Here is a 21,425-nt window from a genome sequence, read left to right on the forward strand (position 1 = left end):
TGTGGTTCCATCAAATGTGATCCACAAAGGATATACCATGCCTTACACACATGCCCTGTATGGACAGATGCCATTGACACCAGGGAATACCTGTAGCATGCTATCAATGTAGGTGCAGGGTCAACCTGCTGTCCATTACCTGGCCCCGCCACATGAGGGCAGGACTGTCACATCTGATGATAACATTCTGTATACACAACATTGGCCAGACAAACCATTTACAATTCTACATGCCACTGTACATGAATGTGGGACGTGTGCACATACCAAACACCATACATGTCATGATGTATAGGACACATACATGCCAAGCATTGCACAGCACTGGCCATGCAAAATAGTAACCTAGGAGACTGGATGGTGAATACTATACCCACCTGTGTGGTCCATTCTAGACACTACACCCCTTAGCCATAATGCAGACCATTCTCAGGTGGCCTGATGCCAAGGTATATCCCTCACCTAGCCTTGAACAGCTGTCTTGCACTGTCAACCACTACACACCCGTGAAGCAATGCATACATGCACGCCGGTACTAGCACCCTGTGTTTGTGTGTGTGTGGTGTATGATGCTTCCGACCACATTCACACCCAGTACCACCCCCATTGGCATACTGAAGCATGCTCTCTAATGTCAAACACCGTTACATACCCTTTGACCATAGAACCCCAATAACCCCTGTAGGCCAATTGATACCTATGCATTACTGTATTGTGGCAAGGTAACTGGTTAGGAAGAATATTCGTTACCCTGCCAAGTGTGGCAATGTGTATAAGTCCCTTACAGCGTGTGGCTGTGTTGACGCTGACACCTGTTCATGTGGTCAGGCTCGTGTTCTACACCTACTGTATCACAACAGTGTTACAGATGTCACTCACCAGCACATATACGTCTGGACAGCTCACTAACATGCAAGCTATGTGGTGCATGCAATAACTGCATACACATGTGATAGCTATGCATAGTCAGTCAGGTGTTTGAAACCCCATCCTGGTAGGTGTGTCACACAAACATCCTTAAGTTTTACTCACCCACACCTTCCCTGACATACTTTGTCTCTGTCTGTCCCGCCCACACCCTCTCTGGTGGATGTGGGATGTACACCTGCTTTGCTAGGCAGCAGCTTGTGTTTTGTAAGTGATGGTCATGATTAGCTGATTGCCTCTGCACCAATTGCAGTCCTCCTCTATCTGAGTGCATGTGGAACAGTTGTGGTAACATTCCCATAGCCAATTACATGGTAACACACTCCAATATCTAGGAACATAATTTTAGTGTTGGCTCTTTACATCCACTGTGGGCAGGAACTAGATCTGTCATTTGGCGACATGCATCTCAGATAGATTGGGGATTTACCTCTAACAACTTACACTGTGGAAACAGGACAACACACAGGAGGGGGATGTGCCTGACCTGACTACAGACTGCAAGTGCTGCTATACTGCATGTAGAGTACTGTTGGTTTAACAGTGTGTGTGTGGATATGGCTGTCCTACATATTGTAATACCTGCCATGTCAGTACTATGTTTATGAGGAATCCGCATCTGCAGGGTCGTCTGCAGACTGGGCAGTGTGTTGTGCCTTTGGTGTCATGTGTTACCCACAGAGCACGTATCTGTGAACTGCAGAAGGTAGTTTGAGGATTGCAGTCTGTAGATGGTGAAAGTCCTGACAGTTACTGACTTCATATCCCTCATAGGACACATGTTGCAACAAACCCTGTTACGACAGTACATGTATGAGATTATCACAACAACATGTCAATATTGGCCCTGTGAATGTGCTTCCAGACACAACTCTGTCAACCTTTGTACATATGTTGTGCATTAAGAGGTGCATATGTGCTGTACACAATCATTAGTGTCATCATATCTGATAGCAAGCCAGGGAGATAGCAGACTACTACACATGTTATGTACAGTACGGGTCATATTTGATGACATTACCAGGACATTCTGTGGTCATTTGTACAGTACTGAGGTCTGTGTTACTATGGTGAATGTCAACAGTGTTTTGTGTGAACATGTTCTTTAGCCTGTGTACAGACTGTGGTAGATGTCATTGTTATAGTTCCCATCCTATCTGATGTTACATGCTGCTCCACTGTATGTTACCGTATTGGCCTATTGTAGGGCCATACACACACATGTCCCATATCACAGCCAGACAGCAGACCACACCGTGTAGCAGCCAAGTATATGTAGGGTTAGTCTGTGAGTGGCACATATGAGGATGGTGTTGAACAGATAGTCCATATACTGTACTTTTATGCTAGCATACCATATGTGGCTGTGGCTATGTTCACATTGGATGTGGTTATGCACCTTCACACAGTTGCATTTTACCCTGTGGTGTGACATGCCTGCAAATCATGCTATATATGCAGGTACATGTGCATTCCCCCATAGGAGATGTTGGCCAGTGTTGACCCAGTCTGCCTGTAGCCTGCACAGTGCATTGTTACATGTCTAGCACAGGCACAGGCAATACCCGGTATAGTAACCTGTGAAATGTGTTCGACTGTACCCTAGATATGGTACTGCCATGGTGTCAGAACAGTGACGTACCCTGTTGTGCATTATGACTGCAGACCATCCTTGTGCTGACACATGTACACCTACAACACACCTGCATATCAGTTTACAGTCCACAACCAAGCAGTATTACTAACAGCTAGAAGGCATCACTGCTGGACGGCTAGACCACCTGCCAATTATGCCTCACACTCTACACCCTGCAACAGGTTACACTGCAGGACTGTGGTACACTGGTGTACAGTCACCCTGTGCATCAGAACTATATCAGCCTGTCCCTGCATCGATGGTATGGATGACAGGGATGGGGCACAGGTATCATCATATGCACAGGGTGTGGTGTTGGTCTGCCAGAGGCCGAGGGTGGGCCATACATTTGACACCATGTGTGTGGATGAGGGGTATATTCTGGGGAGCTGGCTGAGGTGATGTGGTGTGTGTGTAGGTATGAGGTGCCCAGGGTGTGTTTGCATAGTGTGTGTGTATGCATGCACACAGTTCTGCCTTGTGGCTGCCCTACACAGGTGTTTATGGACAGCTACAGACCATACCTGGCAGGGTGTGCAGTTCACTGCCTCTGGCCACTGACATGTGGACTGTGCCTGCCAGGGGTTCCACGAGCATGTGTAGGTACAGGCATTGGAGTGCTACTCTCACCTGCTGATGACATTTGTCCGCTGGTACCACATCCCTCCTGGGACTGGCCAGGACCACGTGCATGTGGCCTGCAATGGTGTGGTGTGGACAGCACACACCCCACACTGCCAGGGCTGCTACTGCCACTACAGGAGCCCCTTGGTGTCCTAGCATGCCCACGTTGTGTAACAGCTGTTGGTGTTGCTGGGCCATGTCTACATGGGCGTCGCCACATCCCCACCACATGTCAAAGCACGGACATACCACGGCTGATGAGGGCCATCAGCTCATCATGCCGTCTATCCGCTTGCTCATTAGAAGCATGGATGGCAGCCACCACTTCACGGAGGTTATCGCCTGCAGTAGCAAGTGCAGCCCTCAGCAGCCTAAGGCCATGTCTCTCACTCAATAAGTGCCTGCACCACCATTACAGCCTGGAACACGCTTCTGCTGTTTTGCAGCTATGTTGCCTATTACAGGGGCATGATGTCTAGCCACCTTACCACAAGCACCCTAGGACATCCGCCTAAGTGGCAGCCTGCCATGCATCCAGCTATGCCTGCTGCAACTGGACACAGTAGGCATGGTTACCACACTTTCCCATGCAGTGCCACTAAACGCCAGCTGTCCCTCTGCTATGGCTACTGTTGCTGGGGTGTGTATAGGCACAGTAACTGTGTGCAGAGGTGGGGTATCTAAAAGGGGGATGTCAAATGTTGATGCAGTGTCGGCTCCTGACAACCCCACCTGTGCCTCACCATTATCATCATCATCATCATCGGTGTCTGTATGGGCACCTACTTCAGATTGGGTGCAGGAGGGACCCTGACCCACCTCACCATCTGTGGGGGAAAACAATAACCACACTTTAAAACCTTTACAGCATTGCTTAACTGTACACACAAACACACACACACACACACACACACACACACACACATCTCCTTACTACCCACCTGTCCATGTGTTTACAGACAGCCCCACATATATGTCCCTGTGTTACCCCATCCTGCATCACACTTGTTAACATACACACATTGCTACCAATCATTAACATCACAGTCCTCTAAATGCCCACACAAGCGGCCACAAGGCCTGTTGCTACATTACCTGTCTGACCTGTGTATAGTGGAGTAACATGTTACATGGCCTCAATGCTATCATTCAGTATGCACACTCTGTATGGCCAGAATGATGTGCATGGCCCCTATATGAGTGTGCTACTATGTTGTAGCCATAATAGGTCCCACTGGTGTGTCATGGGTATGTAATGCTCAGTACATGCCGGATATGCTGCTCTGTCTACCCATCAAGTGTCAGCTGTAATATGTGGATACACTCCCTGGTGTTGACTATCACTTGCCCAATGCATCTGTAGAGCTGCATATGTGGGCTGTAGGTGACCTCTCTGCTGACAGCAATATTAAGTGTTGCCATGCCTACCAGCAGTATGTTACCCCCTGTGGACACATTCCACAATGCCAGGATGTTAGTTGTCATGCATGTGTGTGATATACCCTTTCTATACCCCATCATGTTCGCCCCTGTAAGACCATGCATTTCACAGCAACAATACATGCACATGTACAGCATGCATTCAGGGTAGGTGTGTTAGATGTGTGCATGGAATATTACGTTACCATTACATGTCCGGTGTGTTGGCATGCATCTACATAAGACATACTCATCAGCTTCAGGCTGCTGCCTTGCTGTTACCCTGGAGGGACCAACATAAGTGGGTGAGAGATGCAATGTCAGTGCCCGCACCTGTGGCACTGCTACAGGCTGCATGCAGTACTACCATACATCAACTGTAAATTCACACAATACTACCACATCTGGACATCTGTTTATCACTACAATGCAGCAACACAATATTTGTATAACATGTCAAACATGCATGATCTACATATACCACTGCAGATATTTACACAACAGTGGTCTACTGATGTGCCCTGTGTCCTTACCTGCATGCTCCTAGGCTATTGTGTGGGTGACACCCACCTCCATGAAGGGGTCCAGTGGCTGATGGTGTTCAGGACAGGCAGGTGCCACGAGGCTGGCCAGGAGCTCCTCCACATGTCAGGGGGATGGATGGCATGCCCCCCCGTGGCAAAGTGATCCCACTGGACTGCAGCAGCACGTTGACGGGCATTGCAAAGCAGGTCACTGCAATGATGCCAGACCTGCTCATAACTGCGGTTATGCAGGCCAAAATCATTGACACCGTGGACGAGATCGTTCCACAGGGCAGTCTGCTACTGCTGTTCTTGTGCTGCCCTGCCAAACAGGACCTGGTAGTGCAGTACCAGGTGGTTTATTATTACATCGTTCTCCTATGCGGAATATGCTGGCAGCCAGATGTGTGCCATCGTGAATGAAAAACATAAGGATGGGAACAGGCCTGAGCGACTCATTTGGCAAGGTTACCAGAGTTCACAATACACATCTCTGTCAGCCCCCCCACCATATCAGCTTCAACAGACTATACACACAACTCATTAGGTATGGCTACAGCTTAACTATCATTTGGACAGATTGTGTAGTGCACCACACATTCTGCTATGTGACTGTAGCCATGCCCCCTGTGTGGACACTAACATTGCCGGCCTGTTACAGACTATTCACTTGCATGCCATTGTCAGGGCCACTATGGTTACATATATGCCAGTGGTATGGCTGCTCTGAGATTGCTGCACATCTGACAGTGTTATAGGGGGGTTCTATGCATGCTGTTGGACATGTACCGGGATTGCGTAGACTATTACTACCAACATATGTACTATGATAGTGACACAATAACATGTGTATGTTCCATTGGCTAGCTGATCCACCTCTCCACACCCATCTGACCAAGATACCTGGACACATCACATGTGTGTGCCAACCTGGGGCCTCCTCATGTACTTTTACAGCAATACTATCAGGTGGAACCACCCAGGGGATGTTGACCCACCCCCCCCCTCAGGCACACACCAACATGTCCCTGTCCCCTGAGCTCAGGTCTAGGGTCTGTTCCCTATCAGGCTCCACAGACACATGAGGGATGTGCAACATCCATCTGAGTTACCCAGTACACATTCACACGGCCAACATGCTCCTCCTGCTCAGCCACCAGACCTGGCACCTTCAGGACATGGACTGCTGTTATGAGTGGGATTTGGTGGGAGCCTTGTTCCCATTGTGCCCATATTGGGGATCATGAGGCATCGACATCACATACCACATACACCATCCACGGTGTTTACCCACCACATGTGTCACATACCACCCCTGCAAACTGTCCTCTATATCTACCAATCCTGACCACCTCCACGTGTGTATCTGCCATACTTCCCCATATTCCCATTGCATAATTCACAGGTGGGGGCATTGTGGTTCTGGGACAGGACTAACATGTGACATACCCGTCCAAGGTGCACACACTGCCAGCTGTAGATATCTGTCTGTATTGCTATGTGTGCTGCTGCCTCACACATAGCACACATCACTGCGGTAGTGATATAGGGGACATGTCTTACCATACATATCTGTTTGTGTGTGTCTTTGTATAGATGTAGACATTTGCATATCGGTATTTATCTATATGTGTGTAGATATATGTGACTTCATATATATGTGCACATATATGTCTAAACATGGGTATATGTATATTTCTGGCCATACATGCTGATATACATTTATCCTTAGATATTACATCTGTGACATATGTACACATATGCATACCTATATGCGGGGTACATTCAGACATCAGCTCCACAATCTCATGACACCTCCCTACAAAGCTGCACTGTTCTGCCTTGCTACAACACAGACAGGTGCCACATATGGACACGGCCTGACATTGGTGGGGTATATGTGGGACCTGTTTGCAGGTAACTCTGTCACACACCTATGGCATTCCACCATGCTACATTACAGATTCACCTGGGTATCCTGCCAGCGGTGGTCCATGGCTACCACATGTCTATCATACTGGTATTACTTCCACCACCGGCTATTGTCCACGCCATATGCATATTCCCCATTACATAACACACACTATGATGGCTTACATCCTGTCTGTCAGTGCTGACCTGCACAGTTAACAGCTATAGCCCTCTACCCACAGGGATAGACACTATTGTCCATAGCAGCTGTTCAGTTGACCATCATCACAACACCACCTGCTGGCACATATAATGCATTCCACATCATCTATCACAGTTCTATGGACCAGGTACTACATTTTAATACATGTACATATACTTCACATACCTGTTGTGGGAAGTATGTAATACTGCCTGGCAGCTGTGTAGCTGGGTGCATTGTCAGCTGTAAATGTTCGTTGGGTTTTTATTCCTGTTTTTTTTTTTTCCTGCTTGCATTCTCTATCCTGTGACTGGATTGAGCTGTTTGGGGTAGATTGTAGCCTGGCATTAGTAGGTAATGCACTTGATCAGGTGATGGCCTCTGCACCAATCAGTGTACTCCACTTGCTAACTGCATGCAGCTTGCTGTGTAGTACTTCCAATTACCACTGTCATGGCAACCAGCTACTATAAATCACCACATCATGTGGGTGTGGTCCCTTTACCTTTCCTGTGTGATGGACATCCTTTCTGTGTGTGGGCATCAGTGTTACAGACAGCGGGTAGCAGTACCTCTTCCAGGGGAACCAGCACACTTAGGCCAGCTACATATTTGTAGGAGATTCCAGAACTACAGACAGAGTGTGAGTAGAGTTGTGGTATGCTTTGTATGGTACTGGTGTTACAGGGTGTGTGTGTACATACTAGTTTACCTTGGAATGTAGTCTGCCTGCATAGCTCTCAACTGTGGGCCTATCCTGTTGGTGGTCAGAGGTGTGCCTATCATGTTTTGTCTGTCCACCACACAGGTCCTGTGTCAGAAATTTCACTGGCAGTGTGTGTTGAGTGCTATCAGTACATGGCTACATCTATTTCTGTTTCTAACCTCAATTCCCTGGCTGAGGGTAGCTTGCAGACTATCCTGTAACACCAGCAACTTGCTTAGTGTATGGTAACAGTTTCTCACATATGGGCCTGTGTTCCAGCCTCTGTCCTCCACCTACATATCAAGCTTTGCACATATGACATGCTGTCAGGGACTGTTCTGTAGTGGGCTGTGTGTATATCACACTGCCATTGCTGCCATCAGTCCACTGCTGTTGTATCCCCCACACATACAGTGATGCTGGGGCCATATATGTGTGGGCTACACCAAAACAATACATATGTGCCATGCCCATATGCACTCCAGAGGCCAGTGTATGTAACAGTGGTATATGGGCCTGCAGTACTGAGTCTGGGGGGGTGCACCATAACTGACCTAGGCTGTTACAAAATGTGGGGGTATCAGAGGTGAGCTGCCTTAAGGTATCTGCATGTACAGTACCGTATACTTCACCTATATTTACATTATTCACATATATTGGGTTAATGCAGACTTATTGCCTCCCGCCATACAAGACTGTTCTGTTTGTCAGTGTGCTTGTGATGGAGTCCGTTATGCCTTGTTATGTAACAGTTACCTCCTATTTGGCCAACTGACATCTTCAACACCTAGTGAATTTGTACAGAGTGCAGATGAAGGCAGCTGAACTATACAGCTGTATTACATACTGTTGATTGTTTGGTATCCTGTGGCCCTGTCTGTCTTTACTATTGTACAATATGAAGGAATTGGCCTGGACAGCGACAGTTGTGAACATTTCCAGGCTACAGTTGCATTACTCTGTTTATATGGATGTCAGTGTCTGCACAGCTATATGAAATGGCATGTAGAACTGTAATAGTACACAAATAAAGGTTTTCCATGTCTGCAAACCTGTGTGTGGTGTTTTTCCTATGACCTCTCTGTGGGTATATGTTGCAGGCGACAATTGCAATTGCATGGGTGGCCCATACAGTGTCCAGTTGTTCAGGTGTGAACTGTAGGCATAGTGGCTGTTCTATATTGTGTGCACCTTCTACATATGTATCTTACTATACATATCTCTGTGTGTGTCTGTGTAGTCACATGTATATATATATATATATATATATATATATATATATATATATATATATATATATATATATATATATATATATATATATATCTGCATATATGTGTCTGTGTATATATATATGTCCTGGGGATGTTGATAGCTTTCATATTTTACATTTCCTATGGGAGCCACACTGTACTGCATGATATATTACCAATACCAGCCTGACATTATACAGGTGGGTTGTAGTACTGTTTACATGTTGTGCACATGTCATGTCAGCTTCTGCTTATGTGATATGTAACACTTTAGTGTATTGCAGGGCGGAAGTGTTTGGCTGTGGTATTGGGGTATACCTATTCGTACATGACGTATATTGTTTGGGGCGTCACAACTACATTAACGGTGCATATGGACATATTTGTATTTGTCAATCTATCATTGCTATCTACAGATGTGTGACCATATATATATATATATATATATATATATATATATATATATATATATATATATATATTTCTATGGATATATATATATATATATATATATATATATATATATATATATATACATCTATTGATATGTTGTATCTCTTTAGATATTACTATATTTACTCACAGAAATACATTTACATGTTGTAATACATTCCCTGTACTGTTGAATGACTGGGCTGGTTGATATGTTTTGAATGCATCAGGGTTATGTATATCTGACATGGCTTAATGGTAAATCACTTTGCCTATGGTGTGCGGGGTTCTGTGTTCGAGCCTAGCAGAGGCTGTTTATTATGTTGCTGGGCAGAACAAGGGCCATTGGATACAGAGTGTTAAGGCACGTTTAGTCAGTTGTTAGCAGGTTTGCGTGGAGGTAAGCACTGCTAACCTGCCGTTACATCTGCTTACAGGGTGTGAGCTTCAGATTTACTTAACCAGTGTAGGCATTGCTTACCACCATGCGAACGGGCTTCAGCCCGCTTACTAGCGCTTACATATGCTTACTATTGCTTATTTGTGCTTAAACCTGCTTACTAGTGCCTTATTCAGTCTGACACTGATACTTCACATGTGCATTTCTTGCAGTACTCCATTTTTTATATATATATATATATATATATATATATATATATATATATATATATGTTATTTAGTGGATTTTGCAACAAAACTATTGGTTAAAATGTGCTTTGCCATGTAAAATAGACTGTGCTTCAGTGGGATTCAAACCGGGAATGCCTGCTCATTAGGCGAATGCTCTGCCCAATTCACACTATTGCTTACATCCACAAAGCGGTCCGATTAGAATCGCTCCATCCAACACTGGCATGCCTCAACCCATAATTTCATACCCATCGTCCCCCCCACCAGATCCCCCTCCACAACAATCATCCTTTCTCTGGGTGCAGATCAGGTCTAGCCACACTACTACACACTGCCCACTTTCCACTTCTCAGGACCCATCACATATGTTGTCTCGACCCATGGATCTTCAGGCTTTCCCAGCCTTGTAGTCTGAGAACATATGTGCCCTGCCTTGACGAATTGGTGTAATGCCGGTAATCCGAAAATCCTATAATTTTTGGGTTGTCCTGCAAGGGACGTTCCTGTCTTTGTTTCTAGATTAGACTTAGTGGGTCCACAATGTTTCTCCTACTGGTAGTATCCTGCCTGTGGTTTGGGAATCCCCTTTGTTTACTTTGTTTGTGTGTTTGTTTGTATGTTTCACCTGTTTGGCTGTGGGGGATGGGAGATATTGGTACGTGTGACACGTATGTTGATCGAGATCCCTCACCCTCATTGGCGGTGCCTGTGGTCATACATATCATTCTTATGTGCTGTCTCATATCATAGATATATAACTGTGTATACACACACACACACACACACACACACACACATATATATATATATATATATATATATATATATATATATATATATATATATATATATAGATATATATATATATATATATTGCTGTATATCTAACGACATATAGATGTATGGATGTCTGCATATGTATATATCTATATGTGGATATTTATATATATGTATGTCTACATATGTATACATATGTAATACAGAGAGGGAGAGGTATATATCTATTTAGTTATATATATATATATATATATATATATATATATATATATATATATATATATATATACAGACACACACACACACACACACACACACACACACATACACACATACAACTACATATTTAGCTACATGTCCTGTAATGTTGAATGGTATTGCTGGATGCTATGCTTGTGGAAACGTCAGGGTTATGTATATCTGTGGTAGCTTAGTGGTAAATCACACTGCCTATAATGTGTAGGCTCCTGGGTTCGAGCCTTGCAGGGACTGTTTAGTTTGTTGCTGGCCAGAACGAGGCCCGTTGGATACGGAGTGGTTGAAGCACTTTTACGTAGTTGTAGTTGTCAGTGGGTTTGCGTGATGGTAAGCACTGCTAATTTCTGGTGACATCCACTTACACATGGTTGGCCTTACTATTGCTTACTCTGTGTAAGCACTGATTCCCGTCATGCAAACAGACTTGCACCTGCTTACTCATGCTTATTTATCCTTACTACTGCTCTATTTTCAACAGTAATAGTCTACTGGTTCTTGGAGAGGTGGTGGATTTGGCAAATGTATGGGGTTATCATTCATTACACTGCGTACTACTCCAGTTCACACATATATGTTATTTATTAGGTTATACAACTAAATATATTGATCATAATGGTGATTTGACATGGAAATGGAATGTACTGCAGTGGGACTCGAACCGGGATTGATTGTTCGTGAGGTGAACGCTCTGCCCACTACAATATTGCTGTACTGCTTCATTTGCACATATCCTGCTTTTTATCCCTCTTTTGCTATTTCAGCTGCATTAACCATAGCTAAACGATGGGCACACCTGCACACCTATGGTTAGCTTTAATCGGTGTTTTAAAAGATATAGATAGGCTTCTTCGTTTATTTTATAAGTCCTGTTGCTGTTGTACATGTGGGGATCTGTTGGTGGGATATGGGGACACCTGTGAGTGATCTCATTCATTTCTTAACAGCTTCTGCTGTTCGACATTGCAGGGGAGTGTTTATTCTGAGAACTCTGCTCTCAGACACGCCCCCTGCACACGTACATGCTCTGTGTAAGCCTAGGAGCTTGGCCAGCACACCTTCATTATTATGCATGGCACGCTGCCGTCCTGCTCCTAAATGGGCACTTCCGTGCAGGACTAAACTAGTCCTGCACGGAAGTTTAGTAAATCCGGGGGGGGTGTGTTTAATATAACAAGGATATTGACAGATATTTACATTGTGAGCCATATTGCGTAAATGATTATCAACAATCAGGTTGTAAGTATAAAAGGATGGTTATTATCTACATGAAGCATGCAACTGTTTACATAAGATGTACACTGATTTAGAAATTATTTTTACACAGAAATGTATGCTTGTATTTTTTTTGTAAATACTGAAATTACCTATGAGTAGTGCAAGACAAGATAATTTCAGCAGGTGGTTGCAGCAACACAATTATTATAAATCAAGATTTTATTTAGGATAAGCAGTAAGACAACCAAGCTTCAGTGTACAGCATGAAGAGAATATAGACAATTGTGGAAGTGGAACTTGTAGTACACAAACGTGTCTTTTTTCTTTGGCAGAAAGGGCAGTGTAAGGCATTATTAAACAACACCAGAGGGCATCAGTTTGCAGTAAACATTAATAATAGATAACACATCTTTGAAAAACATATTACTATTACTAATACATAACACCATCCATACCTTTGTATAGTAATTACCTCCATGTTGGAATAGTTGCCATATAACTGGTCCTATTTTGATTCCTGCTCTCATTCCTAACCGGAAATACATAACTTCCTGGATGGAACAAGGAAGTCAATCCTAATTTCCTGAAAAGAAAACTATATACAAAACTATTTAGAAAAGGAAGCCTCCTGAGGACATTATGCACAAATATGAAATGCTCAGAAAAACTGTCTCTATGAAGAAAATAAAAGACTGTGAAATTAAAAGAAAAATAGTCCCTTCTATACCGCATCATCTATGTAGTAATTTCATCAACCCATCTGCACTTGAATGTAGTGAACAACATTCCAGATTTATAAACTGTCTCTCAATGACATGTTTCCTACTGTCCTGAGCAATGACTCCCCCAACCCATAAGGACTTCTATATTATAATTCAGAAGCCAACAATTTTTTTTAATTTGTAGGAAGATAACACTTAAGAGATTTTGTATTTGTAACCACACAGCTCCCAACCTGAAACACAATGAATTAGGAAGTCAGTCTGGTACTTGTGTATTAACACAACCAGGAGCCAAATGTGTCATAATTCGACAAAGTATTGATTTCTGTTTTCGAAAGATGACATCATATGTATTAATACAGAACTACCATAACATGAGCTATTGTACCATCCAGGTCAGAAGGGTTTTTTTTTAAACTTCCATGAAGCTGCTTTATAGTCCCTGTAGTTGTATCTCATGTTGTGATAGTTCCGTATTAATGCATACAATGTCATCTTTTGAATAGAAATCAATACTTTATTGAATTATGACACATTGCATTACTGGTACTTACTTACTGCTGACAAAGGGGTTTATGAGTTAGTGTAAGGGAAACAGAACACGTCCATAAGTATAATCAAAATGAGGAAGGAGATAATTGTAGTTTATGTGGTATAACTGAAAAAACAATTATCAGAACATTGTCAGTTTGGTAATGTCTTAAATGATGCTCTACATGACCCTTTGGTGTGTGGAATCCTACAAGAAGGAATTCAGAAGAAAATGTTAACTGAAGCAGATTTATTATGGAAACAGGCACTGGAGTTTGCAATTTCAATGGAAATGGTGGTTAAAGATACCTGGAGTTACAAGATGTAGTTATAATTGGTGCTGTAAACAAAATAAGGATATACAGTGTACAAATCAAAAGCCATATTACCAGTGTGGATGTAGGTTCCATCTGTGAAATTCAAAATTTCTCAGTGAATTCAAAAATGAGGAGTGAGGGCAATGCCGTGAGGAAATACCACATCAAAAGAGTAAATGTGTCATGGTGAAAAGAAAAACAAGCATAGTGTTGAAAAAGTCACTGACAGTGACAGTGAAGATGTTGTGTCCTCCTGTTCAAGAGATATTTAATATCAGTGGGAAGACAAACAGGTGATTTAACTCACACCAATGTTAAATAGTCATATAGCAAAACTAGAGTTTGTCACACAGTCAACTGTTTCATAATGTTTCAGAAAAAAAGCTAAACCCTTCTGCTGTTCTTCTCAAAACACAGACTAGTGAGCAAGTTGCACTTCTGGGTATATCAATGGTGTATAATGGTGAAAGGGAGGTGTTGAATTTGTACATTATACCAAATGGTGATGTAAAATAATTGGATAGTGAATGGCTAAGGAAGGTGACTGGAAACATATGAGGAGGCTTCAGCCATGGTCTTCTGTACTGCAAACTACTGAGGTAATATTGGAAATGATATTGAGAGAGCCTGTCCCTGTATTTTGAGAGATGCTGTCGTTGCATTTAGAAGTGTCATTGGCATCCTTCATTAGCAGACCAGAGTTCCACTGTGGCGACCCCTAACTGGGAAAAAGCCGGAAAAAAATTGGCATCCTTCAGCACATTAAAGGTAAAAAAAAATTACTTGAGATTGTATTTCCAATGTTTTTCAAAGTGCATCCAGTACCTTATGCTACATCCATTTATTGGTTGCAAAGGTGGCAGACTGGCTGGAAGCAGGTGGATTACATTTGAGAGTAAACAGGAGTCCAGGGGTTACAGCAGTAAAAAAGATAACAAGGTCAAACTTTGCAGAGATTTTAAATTAACAATTAATCCAGTACTGCAAGCCAAATAGTATCCTTTACCAAGAATTAAGCACATCTGTCCGGCATGTCAGGTGGGCAATGTTTTTCAAAGGTGAATTTACTTGATGTTTACCATCAGATGTAGATGGAAGAAGATTCCAAGATGTTCCTAATGATCAATGCCATCAAGGGTCACTACAATTACAACAAACTGGTCTTTAGTGTAGATTCTTCCCAAGTTATCTGGCAGTAGGCAATGGATTTTGTCCTCCAGGGAATGCCCAGAGTTAGTTGCTATCTTATTTATATTATTGTTACACGTGCTATAGATGAGAAGCACTTAGAGAACTTCAAAAGAGTCCTGGAAAGGTGGAAAGATTGGAGGAATACAAATCAAGTCCTAAGCAAGTTTAATTTGAGTTCTTGAAGATCAGTGTCAGATATTGTAGGTGCATAGTAGATGACCAAGGGTTACATAAATGTCTAGATAAAATTCAATGTATATTAAAGGCTCCACAGCCAAAATGTGTTTACCGCTAAGATCTTTATTTGGATTTGTGAAATACAAAAACAAGATTTGGTCAAATTTTGACACATCTTGCATCCACTAAATGAGCTATTATATGCTGGTAGCTGACGGAAAATGGCTGAAGAATATGAACACTTATTTTGTGAGGCAATGAGGTTGGTTACTTCCAGTTCAGTCCTGATACTTTATAACTTGTCCCTTCCAGTGAAACTGGCACATAATGCCTCTCCATATGCTATTGAAGCAGTGATGTAGCAGGTTAAGGAAGGTGGCAAAGCGAGGCCTATAGCATTTGCTTCATGCTGCTTGTCTACAACTGAGACAAATTACACCCTAAATGAAAGAGAATTTAAGCTTGGTGCAGATCATTGATCTTAATTTTTAGCCCACAAAAGGGAATCCTTACCACAACACCTGCCAGAATAATGATGGGAACTGTCATTAGGTGGTCTCCAATACAGTAATAAGTGCAGATATACTTCATAGGTTCATAGGTAAATACTAGGTTAGCTGCCTTTGCAGGCCTTTTTAAACCTAGCCAGTTTCCCTTTCTGTGCTTGAATTAAGCTATCTCATTTAGCTTTCGGTTGGCCTTACCCATCCCATGATTGATAGAATAACTAGGACCATGCTATACATAATTTGAGGGGTTCCATGCATGTGATAAAGCATTTATGATCTGCCTTTGCCCATTGGTAGCATAGGGGCAGTCCTGTATTTTCCATTTCCCATCCATAAATCCAATTTGCGCTTGAATATGGACAGAGATGAGCTTTGTTTTACATGGCTAGAGAGTTTGATACCATTTGACTTGCTGATGTGCAGCAAATCCATCAGTATTTGGTCAGAGGATGCCTGTTATGCCAGACACAGGTCACCTCTTAGCAGTCTTTAGGATACAGAGTATAGTTACAGGGCTTTGAGTTGGTCCGTGGACTTGTAACCTTTTAGTAGGGTATATTCATGCCATACAAATGCCAACAGATTCTCACTTACCATTAAAGACTGTGAGTGATCAACACGAGAAGTTAGGGAACACTGACATGCTCTCTTTCAGTAAAATGTAGGACCTTCCATTTACAACATATATGATAAAATCAGAAACAGACACTACAAAATAAAATCACACCTGAACACTGGGACTCAAAATTGTTGGACAGCCGAACACAAATCCCTTTTGGCAAACTATTATCAATGACAGGATGAACTTACCTTAAAAGCTAGTTGTGTAATGCCGAGTTAAGGATTATCATACCCAGTACATTAATACCTAGAGTGTTAGAAGAGCTACTTTAAGGTCATCCTGTAGAATTGAAATGATATGGAGTCTCCTATGCTGCAGACAAATATGCTACCATACACTACTCTCTCCTGCCCCCACAAATTGAGGCTAGTGGGCTTTGCTTTTGGCAATGGGAGCTCACAGTACACTAGGTCTCCCCATTACCATATTATGGTAATAAACCCAATGGCAGAGGTGGTCAGCACTACTAAGTAAGGCAGCTACAGCAGCTACTTGGTAAGGCATGCTGTGCAATATGAACAGCCTTACTCACCAGCGCTGTATAGCACCATTAGGATACATGGTGCTAACTGTCATTCCCAAGTACAAGAGTACACCTGTGCACTAGTTAAGATGCCAGGAATGGAACCGTGTGCTCCTCCAGGGAGTACCACAGTTCATGTCCATGAATCACAGTGGTCTCCAGTGGCATACAAAAACAGGGTACAAGATGCAATTATATACCTATACCTCATGTTCATAAATTCCAGGGCCCCTGTAAAAAAACAGAGTTTTTTAGACCACAATCCTTCTCAAGATTGTTGTAAAGAAAGAGAAGTCCATCTACATATTATTACGCTGGAGATTCTCAGAGGTCACAGAATTATGAGAAGCAATGGTAAACATATTACATAATCATTTCTAACAGCATACTAAGGTATAAATAAATGTACACCCCATCTCTATACAAAATACAAGTATAGATGTGTGATAGACTGCTATTTAAATGCTATCCACAGAAATTGTCTTAAATGCATAAGTAGTGTGAATGACTGCACATTCTCACAGCATTTTTCCAGATTAAATATCACAAAATTATTATTCTTTATGTAGATGCTTTTGAAAAAGAACCACAAGAAAGGGATACCAAAATATGTTACATGCTACAAACCTGAAACATATGCAGTTTTAAAACCATGTTTATGAACCAGTATTATTTTCACTTTGGAAACCACTGTGTTGTAATTTAAACTTTGAAGAAACAGGTCTTATAAGCTTGTTCACAGTAAGGCCTGCATCTCTGAGATCAGGAAATAAAACCATCAGCAGCTCTAAAAGAATTGATTTTTTTTAAATTGGACATAAAATTATAGTTGTAAATGATTCCTAATATTTAAACAGATGAAAGTAATTTATAAATATTTTAGCATGAAGCTGAAAGAGGATTTGGTGCCTCATTTCACATATTAATGCCAAAAGTTAAGTGTACATTTGTTTAAAATAAATACATTAAAAACAGTTGTGTGTATTTTGTAAGTTTTTTTCCATCATAGCCTGAAACAGAAAGTCATCAAATTTCAATCTTTCAAGCATGTTATCTAATTTTGTAACACAGATCATGACATATTATACATCCACTTCAAGAGTGGAATATCATAAACACTTACCTTCTGATCTGATCATTTCCTTGAAAGACGCAGTTCGAAAAATTGTCCATTTTGGTGTGCATGTACCTAAGTCCATCACTATGCATCAGTTGATATAGGTGGAGTGCTGCATCTGCTTTTCTTTTTGGAGAATGGCTGAGGGATCTCACTCTGTATCTGCATGCACAGAGACCAGATGGCTTAGTAGTTAAGGTCTTTGCCTCTCATGCACAAGGTGCAAGGTTCGAGTCTAACCTCTAGTCTAGGTGATTCGGTCATGTTGACTAATGTTGCCAAAATAAGTGGGTATGCCAGGGGAGGGGTATATGTGCCCCTATTGGCCAGTGTGTGGCTGCCATCTAGTTGCCCACTCTGTTGAATGTAAAACCAACCAACCTGCAATGTAGGTTCACTGACAGGATCCAGCAAAGAAAATGATATGATATGGAGGAGGCTGGACATCCTATGTATCCAAGAGAAGGGCAGTGCAGCACCACTTGGCTTGGGATCCTAGAAATGGTGGAGGAGGGAGAGAGTGCCTTCAGAAGGCAGTAAGGGATATCATGAGAATTAATGACAGACTCATGGCAGTCAGACTCCAGTACCTATGCCCCACAGCATGGTTGGGATAGTAGCAGGACCTACTAGATAAAGCAGGAGAACATAAATTGGTGTTGATAATGGGGTGACTTGAATGCACATATCAGGACAGACAGAACAGGATATGAGGACTGCCTGGGTCCACATGGATGGGGCAACAAGAATATAGAAGGAGAAGCCATTCTAGACTTCTGTCTGGCAAATGGCTTGATAGTAGCCAACACATGGTTCAGAAAGAGAGACAGTCATAAGATCACATAAAAAGAGTAGTCAACATACAACTCAGGTAGACTTCCTCCTAATAAGGAAAAGGCACTGGGGTAGAATCCATGATTGTAAAGTCATCCCCAGTGAAATGGTTGGCCCACAGCATAAACCAGTAGTTGCTGCAATCAGGTGGTCAGAGAAGGCTCTAAGTTCAACAGAGACCAGGCTGACGACCTAGACTGGAGAGAAAGTACAACAGTTCAAGGAATTACTCAGGGCTCTAGCACCCCAAGAAGAGGAAGAAATAGGTGGAATTGAAGAAGAATGGCAGTGCCTAACAGCATGTAGGATGTGGCTGAGCCAGGTATGGAAATAAGGCACATAAGGAAAGTGGTGGAATGCAGAAAGAAGGAGTGCAGGAAGAAGTGGGAGATAGAAAAGACTGACCAGGCTAGGAAGTACTACTGGTTGGCTAACAAGGAATCTAAGAAAGAAGTTGCAATAGAAAGAATAGGGCATCAGAGGCTCTGTACCAACTTCTGGAAAGTGACTCAATAAGGGGCACAAAGAAACTATATCAGGTTGCAAGGTAAAGACATATAAAGAAGATAGTCAGACACCCTTCATAAGGGATGACAGCCAGTAACAACCTGCTCACCAGTCCAGAGGACATCAAAGGCAGATGGAAGGAGTATTTCCATCAGCTTCTGAATAAAGAAACACCCACAGAAGCTGGACTGCCCCAGAAACAGCCTATGATGAGAGAAGAAGAGGAGCCCACCCTAGAAGTAAGAACAACACTAAAGAAGATGAAGTCAGGAAAGCAGCAGGCTCAGATGAGGTCACAGCAGATATGTTAAAGATGTTGGGTAAGACGGGGAGAAATGGCTCCTGAGGGTACTAATAGCAGTGAGGAGAGAAAGGCATGTCCAAGATGACTGGAGAATAAGCATATTCATGCCAGTGTACAAGAACAAATGTTCTGGAGAGGGTGATTGATAAATGGATATGCAGAGTAGTAGAATGTAAGATGGGAGATGAGCAGTTTGGATTCAGATCAGGATGCAGCACAATTGACCCAATGTTTGCATTGAGACAGATATTTGAGAAGAAGCTAGAGATGAGGAGAGAGTCCAACTGGGCATTCCTAGACTTGGAGAAAGCATATGACAAGGTCCCAAGAAAGCTGATCTGGGCAGTACTGTGGTGGTTTGAAGTCCCAGAAACATTGGTAGAATTAGTGCAGGCTATGTACAAGGACCCAATGACTCAAGTACAAACAGTGTTTGGCCTCACAGAGGGGTTCCCAGTGGGAGTGGGTGTACATCAGGGTTCAGCTCTGAGCCCACTGCTGTTCATACTGGTGAAGGACTACATTAGCAAACAGGTTGGAGGGGAGGGATCAACAAAGCTGTTGTATGCAGATGATGTGGCAGTGCAAGCAGACTCTGACCTAAAACTTCAGCAAAGGATAAGAGAAAGGAATGCAAATTTGAAGGCACATGGGATGAAACTAAGCACAGATAAGATGGTGGTAATGGCAGCAAATTGGGAAAATCAGAAGAAGCTGAGAATAGAGATAGAAGGGAAGATAGTGGAACAGGTAAACAGCTTCAAGTATCTGGGAGGGGGAGTAGAGGAGAAGGGTGGTCTGAATGAAGAGGTCAAAGCTAGAATCAGAGGGGCTGCTGCCAACTGGCATAGAGTATCAGGTGTAGTCTATGACAGAAGAATGCCAAAGAAGCTGAAAAGTAAGGTGTACAAGACAGTGGTGTGACACCATAATTGTTCGGTATGACTGCAAATAGGTTTTTACATCCATAGTTACCAGTGATATACCTCTATGGAGATTTTTATCATGGCAGTATCTTTATAACGTCAACAGAAATTCCTCTGTATCTCTTAAGACTGTTGTTGTTTTAGTCAATGGTCCCTTTAGTCGTTGTTCTGTATAAATGGAAAGGGGTTCCATAATCCAACCTGCCCTTGAGACTATGGGTCACATAGGACGATTATGTAATTGTTTATGTATTTTTGGCATCCCCTTTATCATTGGTACTAATGGATCTTTCACCAAGAAATATTCATATATCTCTAGACTAAACAAAAGACCTGCATCAGAGGAATCAGTCTTAATGCAGGTACTGGAAGAAATGCAAAATATCCATGTAAATGATCTGACACTAGGTTTAGTGGTGAAGTTATTGAATTATGCATTAACAGACAATGAATGTAAGATCTTAAACAAAGGTCTGACCTTTATTCCTGCAGCACCATCAAGATATAGTGAATTTGTATTTGATATAAAGTATTTTGCTAGAAACATAGCCTTAAAACAAATGTGTAATGCGAATAATACGAATGTGGCACATGAGACAAATATGGCTACAAATTTTAAGAAACCAAGTCT

This window comes from Protopterus annectens, chromosome 5.part0 (assembly GCF_019279795.1).
Source record: "Protopterus annectens isolate FY-2018-M chromosome 5.part0, PAN1.0, whole genome shotgun sequence".
Taxonomy (NCBI): Eukaryota; Metazoa; Chordata; order Ceratodontiformes; family Protopteridae; genus Protopterus; species Protopterus annectens.